Source organism: Lolium perenne, chromosome 3 (assembly GCF_019359855.2).
Source record: "Lolium perenne isolate Kyuss_39 chromosome 3, Kyuss_2.0, whole genome shotgun sequence".
NCBI lineage: Eukaryota > Viridiplantae > Streptophyta > Magnoliopsida > Poales > Poaceae > Lolium > Lolium perenne.
This window is the reverse complement of record NC_067246.2, coordinates 162,917,622-162,937,460: the sequence shown is the minus strand read 5'-3', so window position 1 is coordinate 162,937,460 and position 19,839 is coordinate 162,917,622. Positions and strand designations below refer to the sequence as shown.

At 47.5% G+C, this 19,839-nt stretch overlaps 1 long non-coding RNA gene across 1 annotated transcript; it reads left to right on the top strand.

Annotated features, from left to right (window-relative positions):
* The first annotated feature begins 16,812 nt into the window (after nt 1–16,812).
* LOC127323551 (uncharacterized) lies at nt 16,813–19,406 on the top strand. The gene is made up of 2 exons (XR_011755541.1): nt 16,813–18,772; nt 18,864–19,406. It is a non-coding gene; the product is annotated as an uncharacterized lncRNA (long non-coding RNA).
* Nucleotides 19,407–19,839: the final 433 nt, after the last annotated feature.

Here is a 19,839-nt window from a genome sequence, read left to right as displayed (position 1 = left end):
CATATACCATGCACACACGTTCTTTGCTTTGCCTATTGTGTGTGTAGGTACACGGAAGACACGGTCAACCTCGATTGAGCACGAGTTGACCAAACGAGCTCTTGAGAGCATAATACAAGTAAGTTCAAGATCGAACCCGGCTCTAATACCTTTCCCATGCTTTGCATTGAACATGCCGAACAATTTCTTTTTCTTATGGTTCTTTGGCAAGCATGATGATGTGATTCTTACCGTTGGTGTTGCCTCAAACAAGTTGACCAATTGCTCTTTCCTTTGGTTTGTTGGCAAGCACGGTTGTGCAAATGTTTTCTTGATGAACTTTTTGGATGATATGTTGTGTGTTGCACCAAATATGAGGACCAATTTCTCTTTCCAATGGTTTGTGTGCACACACGTTGATGATATTTTGGACACTCTTCCGTATGTGATTTTTCCAAATTCTCCTCTTATTGCTTCAAGAATGTTGAGCAATTTCTCTTTCCGATGCCTTGAGTGCAATAATGCACATGAGTTTCTACATGAGATGGACACCATGGTCGTCTCACAATTTGGAGTTTTTGTGTTCCCGCATTTGGAAGATGTTCATATGGAGTTCTTACACATTGACCTTGCACATGCCTTATTCTTGATAAATTTGTGTTGTGCTAACGGTGTTGTGAACATGAATGGACATGTCGTTGATGATATGCTCCTCTATCACGCACACATATACTTTGCTTGGTCTTTGTTGTGTGAAGGTACATGTGACTTGTGGATGAGCGTCAATGAGTGGTTCCGCCCACATACTTCGACGACCCAAGATCTATCGATGAGAGCACACCGACATTATGCAAAGGTGACCTCCTTCTACTTGCGCTCTCTTGCTAAACCCGTGGAACATTGGCTATGCTTTGAGTGTTGCTTGGCTTTTCTTGTGCTATTGATAGGGCTCTTGACAAGTGAAGCGACATTCAAGCGTTGGTGTCATCTACCTCCTCTACACATTCATGAAGATTTATCGTCGAGGACGACTCTTTTTCAAGTGGGGGGAGATGATACGGGGCGACCTTCGGTCTTCACCGCATCATGTGCTTCATCGCCAAGACGGCACGCTAAGGTGAATCTTCTCCTTTACGCGTGCCTCGAATCGCCTATTTGGGACGATATACTACTTCATACCCCGTCATATCTTGATGATAGGAACTCGACGACAAGTACGGGGAGAAGAGAGGATGCCATGGAGACACGAGGACGCAAGGCCGATGTCACTGAAGCATGGAAGAGAAGGAAGAAGAAGCGCGGGACGCTCCAGGCCGGAACTTCCGCCCAACATCGCCGGAACTTCCGCCCAGATGCTGTCAAGACTGAAGATGCTCGCACAGCAGAGCTATGGCCGGAACTTCCGCCCCTGATGGCCGGAACTTCCGCCCTGGACCGGAACTTCCGCCCTGGACGGCCGGAACTTCCGCCCCATCGAACCTCAGCCAGATCTCAGCCCACTTTGGCTTGTAACTTACCCCTTCATCCCCTTGCCTATAAATAGACATCTACCCCCACCTTCATGAGGGAGAGATGATGTTTAGATGAATTGGCTTATACCTCTATTATCCCTTTGTGGATTTGGGTAACCCCCACCTTAGGTGTGATCATCTATTGTACCCCTCCTAATCCGGATCTTTTCCATTCTAGTAATTCTATCAATTGAGAATCTCTTGCTTTGCAACTCTATTCTTAGTTGGTCTTTTACTCTTTGGACTTCTATTTGGATTTGTCGATCTTTTGCAAGAGATTCTACCTTTGGTCTTTCTCTCGCAATTCTATCGGTTGGTGGTTCGGGCCAACGAGGATAACCGATTTGTGTGTGTGCGTGTGTTTGTATCGTGTTCTTCGCGTTCATCCACTTTCCCCGCGAATCCCCCTCCGCAATCACACTCACCCGGGTCAAACCGTGAAGATTGGGCACACCCTCGGGCTTAGCCCGCATAAAAGCACGTGCTCAACTTGAACAAGAGAGACTACAACAAGCTCATCGCCAAGCTCAATTCGAAGAGGAACAACAACGTCTTCGTCATGATCAAGATCTCCTTCATGCACGTGAGCAAGAACGTCTTCGCCATGAGCAAGAGGCACGTCAACAACAAGGGCAACCGCGCCCATCTCAAGTGGCCAATGCTCCAAGGAACCCACCTCATGACGTCGACCACGAAGTGAACCAAGTACGCCAAATCATCAATATTGATGCTCCGCAAGATGATGGAGCAAGAAGAAACAATAGGGACAATAGAAGACACAACCCTCTCAATTATCGAGCTCATCAAGCACTTCATGCTCATCAAGGTGAAGCAAGGCACCAAAATGAAGAAGACGCCTCAAGTGAAGCTAGTGTCATGCTACACCCCCGGCAACCTCATGGAAGGCGTCCTCCTCTTCCAAACCGCCGCCATGGAATTGAGGATCCACCTCAACAACCTCAACAACCTCGCAACCATAATGAGGATGAAGATGAAGAAAGACCACCTCCTAGACGCAATGACCGCAATGAAGAGGAAATCTTTGGGAAGCTTAAATTCACCATGCCCAAATTCCACGGAGAAGAAGACCCCGATGCATACCTCTCTTGGGTTCTCAAGGTTGACAAGATTTTCCGCATCCACAACTTCTCCGAAGCAAAGAAAGTGGCTATGGCATCACTAGAGTTTGAAGGGTATGCAAATGTTTGGTGGGAAGAAGTGAACAAGAAGCGTGACAAGGAAGATCTAGACCCCATTGCTACATGGGAAGAGATGCAAGAAGTCATGCACAAACGCTTTGTGCCCAACCATCACAAACGCGACCTCTTCAACAAGCTTACCCAACTCAAGCAAAGCTACAAGTCCGTTGAGGAGTACTACAAGGAGATGCACATGACCATGATGAGTGCAAATGTGGACGAGCGAGAAGAGCAAACAATGGCAAGATTCTTGAATGGATTGAACATTCCCGTCAAGAGGATAGTGGAATTCTTGCCTTACACCAACATGGTTGAATTGCTTCATCAAGCTACAAGAGCCGAGCGCCAAGTGCGAGAAGACATAGCAAGTGCAAAAACAAAGTCCTTCTTCGCCGCAAGAAATGCAACAAATACCTCCTCAAGCATCAAGAACACAAGTGCTATCGCTCCCAAGGATCCTCATAAGCAAATGAAGAGTGCCTTCAAGACAACAAGCTTCAAGCCGGATCAATCAACTATGTCCTCCAAAGCTTCCACGGGATCTAGTAACATCACTTGCTTCAAGTGTGGAGCTCAAGGACATAAATCCTTTGAATGCAAGAACACAAGAGTTATGATAACTCGAGATGATGGAGATGTGGAGTACTTGAGTGAAGGCGAATATGAAGCCTTGGTACAAGCCGCAACCAATCATGAAGATGATGACTTGGAAGACCAAGAGCAAGTCCTATGTGTGCATGATGCAAGCCCGTCCCTTGTGGTGACCAAAGTGTTGACAACCCATGCACTTCCCAATGAAGATCAAAGGTGCAACATCTTCCAAACAAGAGCCGGAATCAATGGCAAGTCAATAAAGGTTATCATCGATGGAGGGAGTTGCCACAATCTTGCAAGCACCGAACTATGATCCAAGCTCAACCTCACACTCCGGAAACACCCCCATCCTTACCATGTGCAATGGCTAAGTGACAATGGAAATGTCAAGATACAACACACCGTCTCCGTATCCTTCAAGATTGGCGCCTATGAAGACACCGTTGATTGTGATGTAGTGCCCATGACGGTGTGCCATATGCTACTTGGTCGCCCTTGGCAATATGACAAAAGAGCAAGCCATGATGGCTACACAAATGCCTATAGCTTCAAGGTCGGCGACAAGACGTTCATCCTACGCCCAATGACTCCTAGCCAAGTAATTGCGGACAATGCAAAGGCTTTAGCGAGGGCTAAGGAAGCTACCATCACTAGTGAGATGAGTGGTGAGAGAGTGACCCAACAAAAGGAAAGTGAGCGCCACAAGCCATATATGAGTGAGATGAAGAGTGTCCTCATAGCTGCCAAGAGTGAGATGAGAGAATTGCACAACAACCCATCCACCATATTGCACTACGTGCTCATTTGCAAGGGGCCATCTTCGGAGACTAACAACTTAACAACACTTCCTTCGTCTTTGTTGTCTCTTTTGAAGGAGTTCCAAGATGTCTTCCCCGACGAGCTTCCTCATGGACTACCACCGCTTCGAGGGATTGAGCACCGCATCGACCTCATACCCGGCGCTCCTCTACCAAACCGCGCCGCCTACCGCACCAACCCCGAAGACACAAAGGAGATCCAACGACAAATACAAGACCTCCTCGAAAAAGGGTATGTTCGTGAAAGCTTAAGCCCTTGTGCGGTTCCCGTGATTCTTGTGCCTAAACCGGATGAGACGCAACGGATGTGTATGGATTGTCGCCCCATCAATGCCATTACCGTCTGTTACCGCCATCCCATTCCGCGTTTAGATGACATGCTTGATGAACTTAGTGGTGCCACGATTTTCTCTAAAGTCGATTTGCGTAGTGGTTACCATCAAATCCGCATGGCTATTGGTGATGAATGGAAAACGGCATTCAAGACCAAACTCGGTCTCTATGAATGGCTCGTTATACCTTTCGGTCTTTCCAATGCTCCATCTACTTTCATGCGCCTCATGAATCACATCTTGCGTCCTCTCATTGGCAAGAGCGTGGTTGTCTACTTCGATGATATTCTTATTTATAGCAAAAACCTCGAGGACCATGTGCAACATGTGAGAGAGGTCTTGTGCATCTTGCGTCATGAAAAGCTTTATGCTAACCTCCCCAAGTGCACCTTTGCTCAAAACAAATTGGTTTTCCTTGGCTTTGTGGTTTCCGCTAATGGTATTGAAGTTGATTCTTCTAAGGTTGAGGCCATCCACAATTGGCCCACTCCTACCAATGTTGCTCAAGTCCGAAGTTTCCATGGACTTGCCGGTTTTTACCGCCGCTTTGTGAAAGATTTTAGCACCATTGCTTGCCCTTTGAATGAGCTTACCAAGAAGAATGTTCCGTTTGTTTGGGGCAAGGCCCAACAAAATGCTTTTGATGAGTTGAAGAAACGCCTTACCGAGGCACCACTCCTTGTTCTTCCAAACTTTTCCAAAACTTTTGAGATTGAGTGCGATGCAAGTGGACTCGGTATTGGTGGAGTGCTTATGCAAGATGGAAAACCCGTGGCATACTATAGCGAGAAGTTAGATGGCGCACGCCTCAACTATCCTATATATGACAAGGAACTTTACGCTTTGGTTCGTGTTCTTGAAGTGTGGCAACACTATCTTTGGCCAAAAGAGTTTGTTATCCACTCCGACCATGAGTCTTTGAAATATTTGAAAAGTCAACACAATTTGAACAAAAGACATGCAAAGTGGGTTGAGTTCATTGAGTCCTTTCCATATGTGATCAAATACAAGAAGGGCAAGGACAATGTTGTGGCGGATGCTCTTTCCCGCAAACTCACCCTCTTACTCACTCGCTTGGATATTAGTGTTTTGGGTCTTGATGAAATCAATGATTTATATGCTTCTGATGCTTTCTTTGGCCCAATCTTTGCAAAGTGTTCTAGTGAGAAGGGCATCGATGACTTCTATTTGCACCAAGGATTCTTGTTCAAGGGCAACAAACTTTGTATTCCTATGTCTTCGCTTCGCCTTTTGCTCTTACAAGAATCGCATGGTGGTGGTCTTATGGGACACTTTGGAAGAGAGAAGACATACGCCATGCTCTCCAATCACTATTATTGGCCAAGAATGTACCGCGACGTGGAGTGCCTTTGCCGACGGTGTACAACATGCTTACAAGCTAAGTCTACCTCCAACCCTTATGGTCTTTACACTCCATTGCCTATTCCATATGCACCATGGACCGATATTAGCATGAAATGTGCCATTTTAGAGCTTGGTATGAAATGTGCCATTTTAGAGAATCGATCAACCACTACGAAAATGGAATCATGACCATATTTGGTTCTAGGCAATCCTAACACAAAATCCATACTAATGTCGGACCAAGGAGCATGAGGAATAGGCAATGGTGTATAAAGACCGTAGGGGTTGGAAGTTGACTTAGCTTGTAAGCATGTTGTACACCGTCGGCAAAGGCGCTCCACATCGCGCTTCATTCTTGGCCAATAATAGTGAGTGGAGAGCATGGCATATGTCTTGTCTCTTCCAAAGTGTCCCATAAGACCACCACCATGCGATTCTTGTAAGAGCAAAAGGCGAAGCGAAGACATAGGAATACAAAGTTTGTTGCCCTTGAACAAGAATCCTTGGTGCAAATAGAAATCATCGATGCCCTTCTCACTAGAAAACTTTGCAAAGATTGGGCCAAAGAAAGCATCGGAAGCATATAAATCTTTGATTTCATCAAGACCCAAAACACTAATATCCAAGCGAGTGAGTAAGAGGGTGAGTTTGCGGGAAAGAGCATCCGCCACAACATTGTCCTTGCCCTTCTTGTATTTGATCAAATATGGAAAGGACTCAATGAACTCAACCCACTTTGCATGTCTTTTGTTCAAATTGTGTTGACTTTTCAAATATTTCAAATACTCATGGTCGGAGTGGATAATAAACTCTTTTGGCCAAAGATAGTGTTGCCAAACTTCAAGAACAAGAACCAAAGCGTAAAGTTCCTTGTCATATATAGGATAGTTGAGGCGTGCGCCATCTAACTTCTCGCTATAGTATGCCACGGGTTTTCCATCTTGCATAAGCACTCCACCAATACCGAGTCCACTTGCATCGCACTCAATCTCAAAAGTTTTGGAAAAGTTTGGAAGAACAAGGAGTGGTGCCTCGGTAAGGCGTTTCTTCAACTCATCAAAAGCATTTTGTTGGGCCTTGCCCCAAACAAATGGAACATTCTTCTTGGTAAGCTCATTCAAAGGGCAAGCATTGGTGCTAAAATATTTCACAAAGCGGCGGTAAAACCCGGCAAGTCCATGGAAACTTCGGACTTGAGCAACATTTGTAGGAGTGGGCCAATTGTGGATGGCCTCAACCTTAGAAGAATCAACTTCAATACCATTAGCGGAAACCACAAAGCCAAGGAAAACCAATTTGTTTTGAGCAAATGTGCATTTAGGGAGGTTAGCATAAAGCTTTTCATGTCGCAAGATGCACAAGACTTCTCTCACATGTTGCACATGGTCCTCGAGGTTTTTGCTATAAATAAGAATATCATCGAAGTAGACAACCACGCTCTTGCCAATGAGAGGACGCAAGATGTGATTCATGAGGCGCATGAAAGTAGATGGAGCATTGGAAAGACCGAAAGGCATAACGAGCCATTCATAGAGACCGAGTTTGGTCTTGAATGCCGTTTTCCATTCATCACCAATAGCCATGCGGATTTGATGGTAACCACTACGCAAATCAATCTTAGAGAAAATCGTGGCACCGCTCAATTCATCAAGCATGTCATCTAAACGCGGAATGGGATGGCGGTATCGAACGGTAATGGCATTGATGGGGCGACAATCCATACACATTCGTTGCGTCTCATCCGGTTTAGGAACAAGAATCACGGGAACCGCACAAGGGCTTAAGCTTTCACGAACATACCCTTTTTCGAGGAGGTCTTGTATTTGTCTTTGGATCTCCTTTGTGTCTTCGGGGTTGGTGCGGTAGGCGGCGCGGTTTGGTAGAGGGGCGCCGGGTATGAGGTCGATGCGGTGCTCAATCCCTCGAAGTGGTGGTAGTCCATGAGGAAGCTCGTCGGGGAAGACATCTTGGAACTCCTTCAAAAGAGACAACAAAGACGAAGGAAGTGTTGTTAAGTTGTTAGTCTCCGAAGATGGCCCCTTGCAAATAAGCACGTAGTGCAATATGGTGGATGGGTTGTGGTGCAATTCTCTCATCTCACTCTTGGTAGCTATGAGGACACTCTTCATCTCACTCATATATGGCTTGTGGCGCTCACTTTCCTTTTGGTCGGTCACTCTCTCACCACTCATCTCACTAGTGATGGTAGCTTCCTTAGCCCTCGCTAAAGCCTTTGCATTGTCCGCAATCACTTGGCTAGGAGTCATTGGGCGTAGGATGTATGTCTTGTCGCCGACCTTGAAGCTATAGGCATTTGTGTAGCCATCATGGCTTGCTCTTTTGTCATATTGCCAAGGGCGACCAAGTAGGGATGGGGGTGTTTCCATTGTCACTTAGCCATTGCACATGGTAAGGATGGGGGTGTTTCCGGAGTGTGAGGTTGAGCTTGGAGCATAGTTCGGTGCTTGCAAGATTGTGGCAACTCCCTCCATCGATGATAACCTTTATTGACTTGCCATTGATTCCGGCTCTTGTTTGGAAGATGTTGCACCTTTGATCTTCATTGGGAAGTGCATGGGTTGTCAACACTTTGGTCACCACAAGGGACGGGCTTGCATCATGCACACATAGGACTTGCTCTTGGTCTTCCAAGTCATCATCTTCATGATTGGTTGCGGCTTGTATCAAGGCTTCATATTCGCCTTCACTCAAGTACTCCACATCTCCATCATCTCGAGTTATCATAACTCTTGTGTTCTTGCATTCAAAGGATTTATGTCCTTGAGCTCCACAGTTGAAGCATGTGATGTTACTAGATCCCGTGGAAGCTTTGGAGGACATAGTTGATTGATCCGGCTTGAAGCTTGTTGTCTTGAAGGCACTCTTCATTTGCTTAGGAGGATCCTTGGGAGCAATAGCACTTGTGTTCTTGATGCTTGAGGAGGTATTTGTTGCATTGCGCGCGGCGAAGAAGGACTTTGTTTTTGCACTTGCTATGTCTTCTCGCACTTGGCGCTCGGCTCTTGTAGCTTGATGAAGCAATTCAACCATGTTGGTGTAAGGCAAGAATTCCACTATCCTCTTGACGGGAATGTTCAATCCATTCAAGAATCTTGCCATTGTTTGCTCTTCTCGCTCGTCCACGTGGGCACTCATCATGGTCATGTGCATCTCCTTGTAGTACTCCTCAACGGACTTGTAGCTTTGCTTGAGTTGGGTAAGCTTGTTGAAGAGGTCGCGTTTGTGATGGTTGGGCACAAAGCGTTTGTGCATGACTTCTTGCATCTCTTCCCATGTAGCAATGGGGTCTAGATCTTCCTTGTCACGCTTCTTGTTCACTTCTTCCCACCAAACATTTGCATACCCTTCAAACTCTAGTGATGCCATGGCCACTTTCTTTGCTTCGGAGAAGTTGTGTATGCGGAATATCTTGTCAACCTTGAGAACCCAAGATAAGTATGCATCGGGGTCTTCTTCTCCATGGAACTTTGGCATGGTGAACTTGAGCTTCCCAAAGATTTCCTCTTCATTGCGGTCATTGCGCCTAGGGGGTGGTCTTTCTTCACCAATATCTTGACGTTGTTGAGGTGGATGTTGTGGACCTTGAGCATCTCTATTGTTGTTGCTATGTTGTTGACGAGGAGGTGGTCTTCCATGACCTTCATCTTGATCATCATTGTTGTGGCGTCGTCGAGGCATCACACTTTCTTCACTTGATGCTTGGTGATGACTTGATTCTTCATTTCTTGCCCTTGGAGGAGGTCTTCTAGCATGAGGGCGATCATCATGATGGCGGCGATTATCTTGACCTTGAGGGCGTTGAGGATGAACAACATTGATGATTTGGCGCTCTTGGTGCGCTTGCCTTTGTTCCTCTTCAAGAAGGCGTTGTCTTCTAGCTTGACCTTCTTGTGCTTGTCGTTGCCGCTCTTGTTCTTCAAGTGCTTGTTGATCATTGCGGAGACGCTCTTGTTCCCTTGCTCGAACTAGCTCTTGATCATGTCGAAGGCGTTTTTGCTCTTGTTGGAATTGAGCATTGAGGTCCTCTTGGTGAAGGCGCTCTTCTTCAAGGCGTTGACGCTCTTGGACAAGTCGAAGTCGAGCTTGCTCCGCTTCTTGAGCTTGTTGGTGAAGCACTTGAACATCCACATTATGGTGGCGTGGGTCTTCATTAGAATCATGGCGAGACGGTGTAGGAGTTCTTGACCTTGAGCTATGAGAGCGCGAAGACCTTGAGTGGTGTCTTCTTTCCTCTTGACGATTGAGTGTGTGGAGGATATGGTCCAACGCCGTCTTCATTTCCCTTGTCTCTTGACCTTGTATGGCAAGTGTGGCCTTCAACTCATTGCCTTGAGTTTCAATCTTCTCATTGAGGTCTTGAACTTGATTGTTGAGGTCATTCCTTTGCACTTGAGCTCTTTCTTCATAGCGGACATTGGTATCCTTGAGCATGGCTTCGAATTGATTTAGCTTGGCGTGGACGGCTTGAGTAGCTATCCAATGTTGGTGCCGCGTGATTGGTAGTTGGTTCCCTTCTCCACTAGACATGGTTACAACTAAAACAAGAACTATGTGGTGGGTGGTTAGGAAAGACTAACAAGAATGTCAAAACTTGCAAACCAAAATCGAAAAGGTGTTTCAAGACGGAGGGAAACCGATATGTATGCACACACACAAAACAAAAACTCTATATGGTGTTAGGTATGGATGTGGAAAGCCAAATGGAAGAACCAAACGAAAAGTCTATTGTTAAAAGTGGGTAAGATCCAAAAGTCACAAGTCAAAGGTGGTGATCACAAAAGGCATACACAAGGAGGAACACACGCGTGGGACAAAATGGGGTTAGCGCGACTTGGAAAATGAGCAAGAACAAAATGGTCCTAACGAAGACTACTAGCTCGGTGTCACGCCAACACAAGAGAGACCGTGGCTTGGTTGCAAAATTGAGAAGCAACAAGATTTGCGCAAGACGCCTCTCTTCTCTTTTCTCTCTTTTGCTTAAAAGCTTTGGACTCTTTTGTGTATAGGTGTCACTCACACACTTTTTCTTTTTCTCTTTTTGTATTTTTTCTTTTTCTCACTATGTAAGGATACTACTATCTATGTAAGTATGTCACACTTCTTTTGCTTATCTTTTCACACGAGCTTGCTTCAAAGCTTTGCTCAACACACGCACAACCTCACGGTCGGGACGCTTGCGCAATGCTTCGCAACACTAGAAAGCCACTCTCGAAAGGAAAGGTACGCAAAAGAGGCTAGGGCTACAAGTTAGGAGCAAGTTATACCACTTGATGATGGTGGCCGACGATCTTGAACTTGCTATGGTGGAGGTGTCAAATGAACCGCTTGGATCCTCGGGGTGCCGTCGTCGTTGTCGATGTTGCGGAAGCTTTGTGGTAGCTGAAATGGCACTCAAACCGAAGTCCAAACACAAGGGGGTTAGTACCAAAACGAAAAACGAAGGTTGCTGTCAAAATTTCGGCCAGGCGGAACTTCCGGTCCTGAGGGGCGGAACTTCCGGTTCGGGGGCGGAACTTCCGGTCCTTCCGGGCGGAACTTCCGGTCGCAATCAGATCTGCGGGCTGTTCGTCGATTTGGGCGGAAATCCGGGCCGAAATCCTTCGAATTCGAGGAAAATTTGGCACTAGAAGCTGTGGGAAGGTGGGGGAATTGCAGATCAACACCAAAGGCAAGTTTCTATTGGAGCAAAACCACAAATAAGTCAACAAATCGAGAGATCGATCCAAGGCCAATTTGGGGCTATTTTTTGGGAAATTTTTTGGAAAATTTTTTGGGCAAAATTGGTGGAATTGGGGGATGTGGGGGTCAAATCCGTGGCAACCAAAGAGCTGCTGAGACCATATGATGTGGACTAAGTCCAAGGATGTGCCCGATCTTCACGGATTTGGGTGGAACTCGTGGGGGTAGGTGGATGAACGCGATGAACACGAAGAACGCGAGGGGGAATCGTGGGGATACAACACACACACGCACACAAACCGGTTTTCCCTCGTGAGCCCGATACACCTACTCGATAGAGGTTGCGAGAAAAGACCTTCCGGTAGAAGTCCCGCAAAGAGATCGACAAATCGAAGCTCGCAAGATCTAGAAGGGTGAAAAGACCGGAAGGTTGATAGAAGTGCAAGCAAAAGACCAAATAGGTAGAAGTGCAAGCAAAAGATCAAACAAACGGTAGAAGTCACCAAAGAGATCTTGACAAGTCGATAAGGAGCCCGGGTGGGTACAAGATCATAGATCTAGGTAGGGTTCCCACAAGGGTGAGCTAAGCTCAGGTTTAATTTCACATCAAGTCTAATCTCAGATCTGAGCCAACAAGGCTATTTATAGTAGGTGGGGCGAAGGGGTAAGTTACAACTAAAAGTGTCTTGTTGTCTTGAAGTTCGATGGGGCGGAAGTTCCGGTCAAGTTGTTCCGGCCAGGGGCGGAAGTTCCGGTCTGGACAGGCGGAAGTTCCGGTCGGGGCGGAAGTTCCGGCCAAGTTCCGGCCTTGTTCCGGAATTGCGCCATTGTCCCGCAGTAACATCCAGGGGCGTTTTCGCCGACTTTCGGAACTTGGGCGGAACTTGGGCGGAAGTTCCGGTCGGCGGAAGTTCCGGTCCCTCGGGGCGGAAGTTCCGGTCCCTCGGGGCGGAAGTTCCGGCCTGATCCATTTCGCTGGGCGCTGGGAGGCATCGGGAGGGCATCTGGCCGGAAGTTCCGGTCCTGGGGGGCGGAAGTTCCGGCCTGGAAGCTGTAGTTCCATCTTCATCATTTCCAGCTCTCTCTTCATTGGCTTGGTCTCCATGGCTCGCTTCTTGGTCGATGTACCTGATTGAACATAGGGTATTGGCATGAAGTAGCAATCCATCCAAAGAGGTGTCAAAGGCGAATGTGGAGAGGAGCGAATTCACCTCTTGGTGTAGGGCTTGAGCTCGAGCTCGTGTCATTGGACCACGAGGAGGGCTTGTCGGTCTTGATGTAGTATCGACCTTGGGTAGGGCTACATCATCTTTGGTTGCCACGGATTTGACCCCCACATCCCCCAATTCCACCAATTTCGCCCAAAAAAAATTCCAAAAAGTTTTCCCAAAAAATAGCCCCAAATTGGCCTTGGATCGATCTCTCGATTTGTTGAGTTATTTGTGGTTTTGCTCCAATAGAAACTTGCCTTTGGTGTTGATCTGCAATTCCCCCACCTTCCCACAGCTTTTAGTGCCAAATTCTCCTCGAATTCGAAGGATTTCGGCCCGGATTTCCGCCCAAATCGACGAACAGCCCGCAGATCTGATTGCGACCGGAAGTTCCGCCCGGCAGGACCGGAAGTTCCGCCCGGGACCGGAAGTACCGCCCCTCAGGACCGGAAGTTCCGCCTGGCCGAAATTTTGACAGCAACCTTCGTTTTTCGTTTTGGTACTAACCCCCTTGTGTTTGGACTTCGGTTTGAGTGCCATTTCAGCTACCACAAAGCTTCCGCAACATCGACAACGACGACGGCACCCCGAGGATTCAAGCGGTTCATTTGACACCTCCACCATAGCAAGTTCAAGATCGTCGGCCACCATCATCAAGTGGTATAACTTGCTCCTAACTTGTAGCCCTAGCCTCTTTTGCGTACCTTTCCTATCGAGAGTGGCTTTCTAGTGTTGCGAAGCATTGCGCAAGCGTCCCGACCGTGAGGGTGTGCGTGTGTTGAGCAAAGCTTTGAAGCAAGCTCGTGTGAAAAGATAAGCAAAAGGAGTGTGACATACTTACATAGATAGTAGTATCCTTACATAGTGAGAAAAAGAAAAAGAAAAATACAAAAAGAGAAAAAGAAAAAGTGTGTGAGTGACACCTATACACAAAAGAGTCCAAAGCTTTTAAGCAAAAGAGAGAAAAGAGAAGAGAGGCGTCTTGCGCAAATCTTGTTGCTTCTCGATTTTGCAACCAAGCCACGGTCTCTCTTGTGTTGGCGTGACACCGAGCTAGTAGTCTTCGTTAGGACCATTTTGTTCTTTGCTCATTTTCCAAGTCGCGCTAACCCCATTTTGTCCCACGCGTGTGTTCCTCCTTGTGTATGCCTTTTGTGATCACCGCCTTTGACTTGTGACTTTTGGATCTTACCCACTTTTGACAATAGACTTTTCGTTTGGTTCTTCCATTTGGCTTTCCACATCCATACCTAACACCATATAGAGTTTTTGTTTTGTGTGTGTGCATACATATCGGTTGCCCTCCGTGTTGAAACACCTTTTCGATTTTGGTTTGCAAGTTTTGACATTCTTGGTAGTCTTTCCTAACCACCCACCACATAGTTCTTGTTTTAGTTGTAACCATGTCTAGTGGAGAAGGGAACCAACTACCGATGACGCGGCACCAACATTGGATAGCTACTCAAGCCGTCCACGCCAAGCTAAATCAATTTGAAGCCATGCTCAAGGATACCAATGTCCGCTATGAAGAAAGAGCTCAAGTGCAAAGGAATGACCTCAACAATCAAGTGCAAGACCTCAATGAGAAGATTGAAACTCAAGGCAATGAGTTGAAGGCCACACTTGCCATACAAGGTCAAGAGACAAGGGAAATGAAGATGGTGTTGGACCATATCCTCCACACACTCAATCGTCAAGAGGAAAGAAGACAACACTCAAGGTCTTCGCGCTCTCATAGCTCAAGGTTAAGAGCTCCTACACCATCTCGCCATGATTCTAATGAAGACCCACGCCACCATAATGTGGATGTCCAAGTGCTTCACCAACAAGCTGATGTAGCCCGACCTACGGTCTTCGCTTCATCATGTGCTTCAACGACAAGAACCACACTCAAGGCCGAGGTCACGGAGGCATGGAAGAGAAGAAGGAAGAAGAGCGCCCGAGGTCGCCAAGAAGAGACGGCGCATGAAGCACGACTGCTCGGATTATCCGCCCCACTAAGGCCGGACAATCCGCCCCCCTATGTGTCCAAGTCAATTCGGGCCAAGTCCCATGTACCCCCCTTGTATGCCTAAACTACCCCTCCTTAGTGACTCCCTATATATAGGCTCCCACCTCCCCCTTCATTAGGTTAGGAATGAACTTGAGAGAATTAGGCTCATGCCTCCACCATCCCTTTGGGATTAGGGAAACCCCCTCCTTAGATTTACCCAAATCTATTGTACAAGGCACTCCTTATATGATTAGTCTCTCACACTCGTGATTCAACCACCGGTCTCTCACTCGTGTGATTCTACCGATCGTATACCGATCTTCCTCTCGGGGATTCTACCGCGTGTCTCTCTCTTGAGAGATTCTATCGGGATAGTGGTTCGGGCTATCGGGAGTAAACCGAATTGTATCGGGTTGGTGTGTGTTTGCGTGTGTTCATCGTGTTCATCGCCGTGTTCTTCGTGTTCTTCCTCTCCCCCGCCTTTCCCTCGGTCAATTCGTGAGATCGGGCAACCCACGTGGCCTTAGGCCGCATCATATGGTATCTGAGCAAAGGTTGCCACGGATTTGACCCTCCGATTCCACCAATTTCGCCCAAAAAATTTCCCCAAAAATTTTTCCCCAAAAAATAGCTCGAATTTGGATCTCTGGATTTGTTGAGTTTTTTGTGGTTTTGATCCACATATCTGTTGTCTTTGGTGCTGATCTACATCCCTGCAAAATTTCGCGGTCCAATTCCTTCTAAATCTCTCAGAATCGACGATTTTTGCCCCAAATTTCCGCTGCGTGTTCATCCAGTTCATCAAATTCGTGCTCACCGGCACTGCCGGCAAAAACAGAGCGGCACTGCCGCTGCGCCTCCACCACCACGCGCTCGCTCCACCAGGCAGCTTCCGCTCGCCGCACGCGCCCGCATCATCGCGCCAAACGCCGCCCGCCAACTCCCTGCCGGCCTCACGCGCCAAGCTCCGCCCGCCCGCTTGCTTGCAGCTTCCGCGAGCGCTGCCGCCTGGCCACCACCATCCGCTGCACGCGCGCAGCCTGGCCGAGCCCCACACCAGGCCGCTCCTCCGCTGGACGCCGGCCCAAGCCCCGCGCGCGCTCAGCCGCCCTTGGCCCTCCACTCCCGCCGCCAGCGCCCGCCATCCAACCCACTGCGCACCTACCCGCCCGCCCTGCGCTGCTACGCAGGCCGCCACCAGCACCAACCATCGACGCCCCGCCGGCGCTCGCTTTTCCCTTGCCCGCTTCCGCCCCCTGCTCCACTTGGTCAACCCGCCGGCCTCCAAATCGATTCACTCGCGCGCAGCAAGCAGAAACAGCACGCGCGCATCCTCCACTTGATTCCCAAGCTCCACGCCTCCCGCTAGCTCACGCAAAAATTGCCTGAACCGGCATTGCCGGGCCGATCTGACCGGCACTACCGGCCGCAACACCACGGCACTGCCGCTGCGTACACACCGGCACTGCCGGCATGTGCTGTTTCCGCACAGGCTTTGGTTCCAATTTCGGCCAATTCTGATTCATCTATTTGCCCCAAATTTTTACAACTTTCCGGCGCCCGTTTGACTCCAAATTTTAACATCAATCCCCAAATACTCCACATAGCCCACGTCTAATTTTGGACGATTTTTGGAGCCCAACTTTCGACCGCTCGTTTTGACCCAACTTTTCGGGCATTGACTTAATTTGCTCGGTTTCCGATTTGGAGTGCATTGGTTGTCTATTTCGCTTCCGCGCCTACACCAACATCGCGACGACACCTTTGGCACCCCGGATTCCGGCGCAACTTCGCCATCGTCATCGACACCACCACTTCGCCATCGCAAGTTCGTGTGTTTGACACCGCCTAACATCAATAGGTATAACTTGCCCCACCCCTTGTAGCCCCATTTCTTTCTTTGTGTACCTATCCCATTGAGAGTGGCTTTCCGAGCGTTGCGAAGCATTGCACAAGTGTCACGACCGTGAGAGGGTGTGTGTGCGTTGTGTTGAGCGAAGCTCCGAAGCAAGCTCGGTGAGAAAGATACACAAAAGAAGAAAAAGTGTGACATATACATAGAGAAAAAGCAAGCTTCTAAGCATAGAAAAAAAAGTGAAAAGAAAAAAAAATAGAAAAGAGTGTGTGTCCACCGATACCGAGAAGTGCAAAGCTTGTGCGCACTAAGAGAGATAAGAGAAGAGTGACCCTTGTGCAAATCTTGTTGCTTCTTTCTTGTGCAACCAAGCTACGGTCTCTCTTGTGTTGGCGTGACATCGAGCTTATAGTCTTCGTTAGGACCATCTTTGTTACTTGCTCACTTCCTTGGTCGCGCTAACCCCATTATTCTTTCTTGTGTGCGTTTCCGTGTTTCCTCGACATAGATCACCACTCTTGACATTTGACTTTGGATCTTACCCACATTTGACAATAGACTTTTCCGTTGATCTTTTTCGTTTGCTATCCACCCCTTACCCACCACATATAGTGTTTCTTAGCCTTTTGCGTGTGCTTTGAGTGTGTGTGTGAGTAACCCCGATACATTTTGGCTTTGCTCTTGACTTGAACCATTTTTCCGATACTTTCTTGAAAGGTGGGATACTTGTGTAGTTTTCCTTCCACCATACATATACACCTATCCTAGTGAGATATACATGATGACCCCACAAGAGCAAGCCGAGATGAGAGCATACTTCGCCGAGCTAGATGCTCGAGAAGCCCAAATGACATCCAAAGATAAAGCCGAGTGCAACGCATACTTCAAACACCTTGAGAGCAAGAGAGATACACACCATGAGTCGAGTGAGGATGTTTCGATTTCTAACAACTTAACCTCTACTCCTCTTGTGTTGTCTTCCTCTTTGCTAGGTTGCTCGGACATCGACGACGCCATTGCCATGGAGATGAGGGACTCCACTATATGTGAGATGAGCGACTCCACTATATGTGAGATGAGCGACTCCACTATATGTGAGCTTGATGAGTGCCTCCACTTCGAGAGCATGAGTGATACACCGAGTGAGATGAGAGTGGTAGTTGATAGGTCATGTGAGGCCACTTCGAATTCTAACAACTTACCCTCTACCTCTAGTGTGTTTCCTTGTGTCTTATTAGGTCCCATGGATGATGAGACGCCGATAATGGAGAAGATGTACATGGTGCATGAAGATGATGATATCACACCATGCTTGATTGAAGATGAACATGGAGGCCACATCGAGCCTACCTCTTCCACAACACCTACCTCATATGAGCGGGACTACAAAGGTACCTATATGGGTGTTGATGATGCCATGATCCCACTAGTGGACATGAAGATTGATGAGTGCATGCATGATCTTGAAGATACAAATGCTATGTCATATGCTTCTTTCATTTTCCCATGTGATGCTTTGCTTGATACCAACATTGTTGATCATGTGGACTTGATTGCTTGTGATAACATGACCATGCCATGCTATGAGTGTTTCGATTTCTATCCTATTGCTTGCAATATGTCGAACAATTTCTCTTTCCCATGTATTGCTTGCAATGTTGATAATGATGCTTGTGTTGTGACAACCTTGCCGAACAATTGCTCTTTCCCTAGGTTTGTCGACAACAATGATCAAATGTTGAACATGTTTTGTGCTACATGCTTGCAATATTCTCCCATTAATGCAACCAAAATGATGAACAATTTCTCTTTCCAATGCTTGGCTTGCAATAGTGTTAATATGCTTGTGAATGAGATTGCCCCCATAGCTCTATCACATTTTGGAGACTTTGCATATATCCATGTTGATCATGTTCCCATGTTTACTCCGCATATTCACCATATCTATTATGATGCTTTGCTTAACGCTAATGGTGATGTGCAAAAGAGATGGACCATCATGATGGATGATGTGTTCATATACCATGCACACACGTTGTTCTTGTTGTCTAACATGTGTGTAGGTACCCAAACTCCAATGTCAACCTCGATTGAGCACGAGTTGACAAAAAGAGCTCTTGAGAGCATGATACAAGTGAGCTCCAATGAGTGGTTTTGCCCGCACACTTCAACTACACAAGATCTCTCAATGAGAGCACACCGACACTTTGATAAGGTGACCTCCTTCTACTTGCGCCCTCTTCCTAAATCCATTGAACTTTGGCTACGCTGTGATTGCTACTTTGCTTTTCTTGTGCTATTGATAGGGCTCTTGACAAGTGAAGGGACATTCAAGCGTTGGTGTCATCTACCTCCTCTACACATTCATGAAGACTCATCGTCGAGGACGACTCTTTTTCAAGTGGGGGGAGATGATGTAGCCCGACCTACGGTCTTCGCTTCATCATGTGCTTCAACGACAAGAACCACACTCAAGGCCGAGGTCACGGAGGCATGGAAGAGAAGAAGGAAGAAGAGCGCCCGAGGTCGCCAAGAAGAGACGGCGCATGAAGCACGACTGCTCGGATTATCCGCCCCACTAAGGCCGGACAATCCGCCCCCCTATGTGTCCAAGTCAATTCGGGCCAAGTCCCATGTACCCCCCTTGTATGCCTAAACTACCCCTCCTTAGTGGCTCCCTATATATAGGCTCCCACCTCCCCCTTCATTAGGTTAGGAATGAACTTGAGAGAATTAGGCTCATGCCTCCACCATCCCTTTGGGATTAGGGAAACCCCCTCCTTAGATTTACCCAAATCTATTGTACAAGGCACTCCTTATATGATTAGTCTCTCACACTCGTGATTCAACCACCGGTCTCTCACTCGTGTGATTCTACCGATCGTATACCGATCTTCCTCTCGGGGATTCTACCGCGTGTCTCTCTCTTGAGAGATTCTATCGGGATAGTGGTTCGGGCTATCGGGAGTAAACCGAATTGTATCGGGTTGGTGTGTGTTTGCGTGTGTTCATCGTGTTCATCGCCGTGTTCTTCGTGTTCTTCCTCTCCCCCGCCTTTCCCTCGGTCAATTCGTGAGATCGGGCAACCCACGTGGCCTTAGGCCGCATCACAAGCTCAAGAAGCGGAACAAGCTCGACTTCGACTTATCCAAGAGCGTCAACGCCTTGAAGAAGAGCGCCTTCACCAAGAGAATCTAAATGCTCAATTCCAACAAGAGCAAGAACGCCTTCGCCATGATCAAGAGCTAGTTCGAGCAAGGGAACAAGAGCGCCTCCGCAATG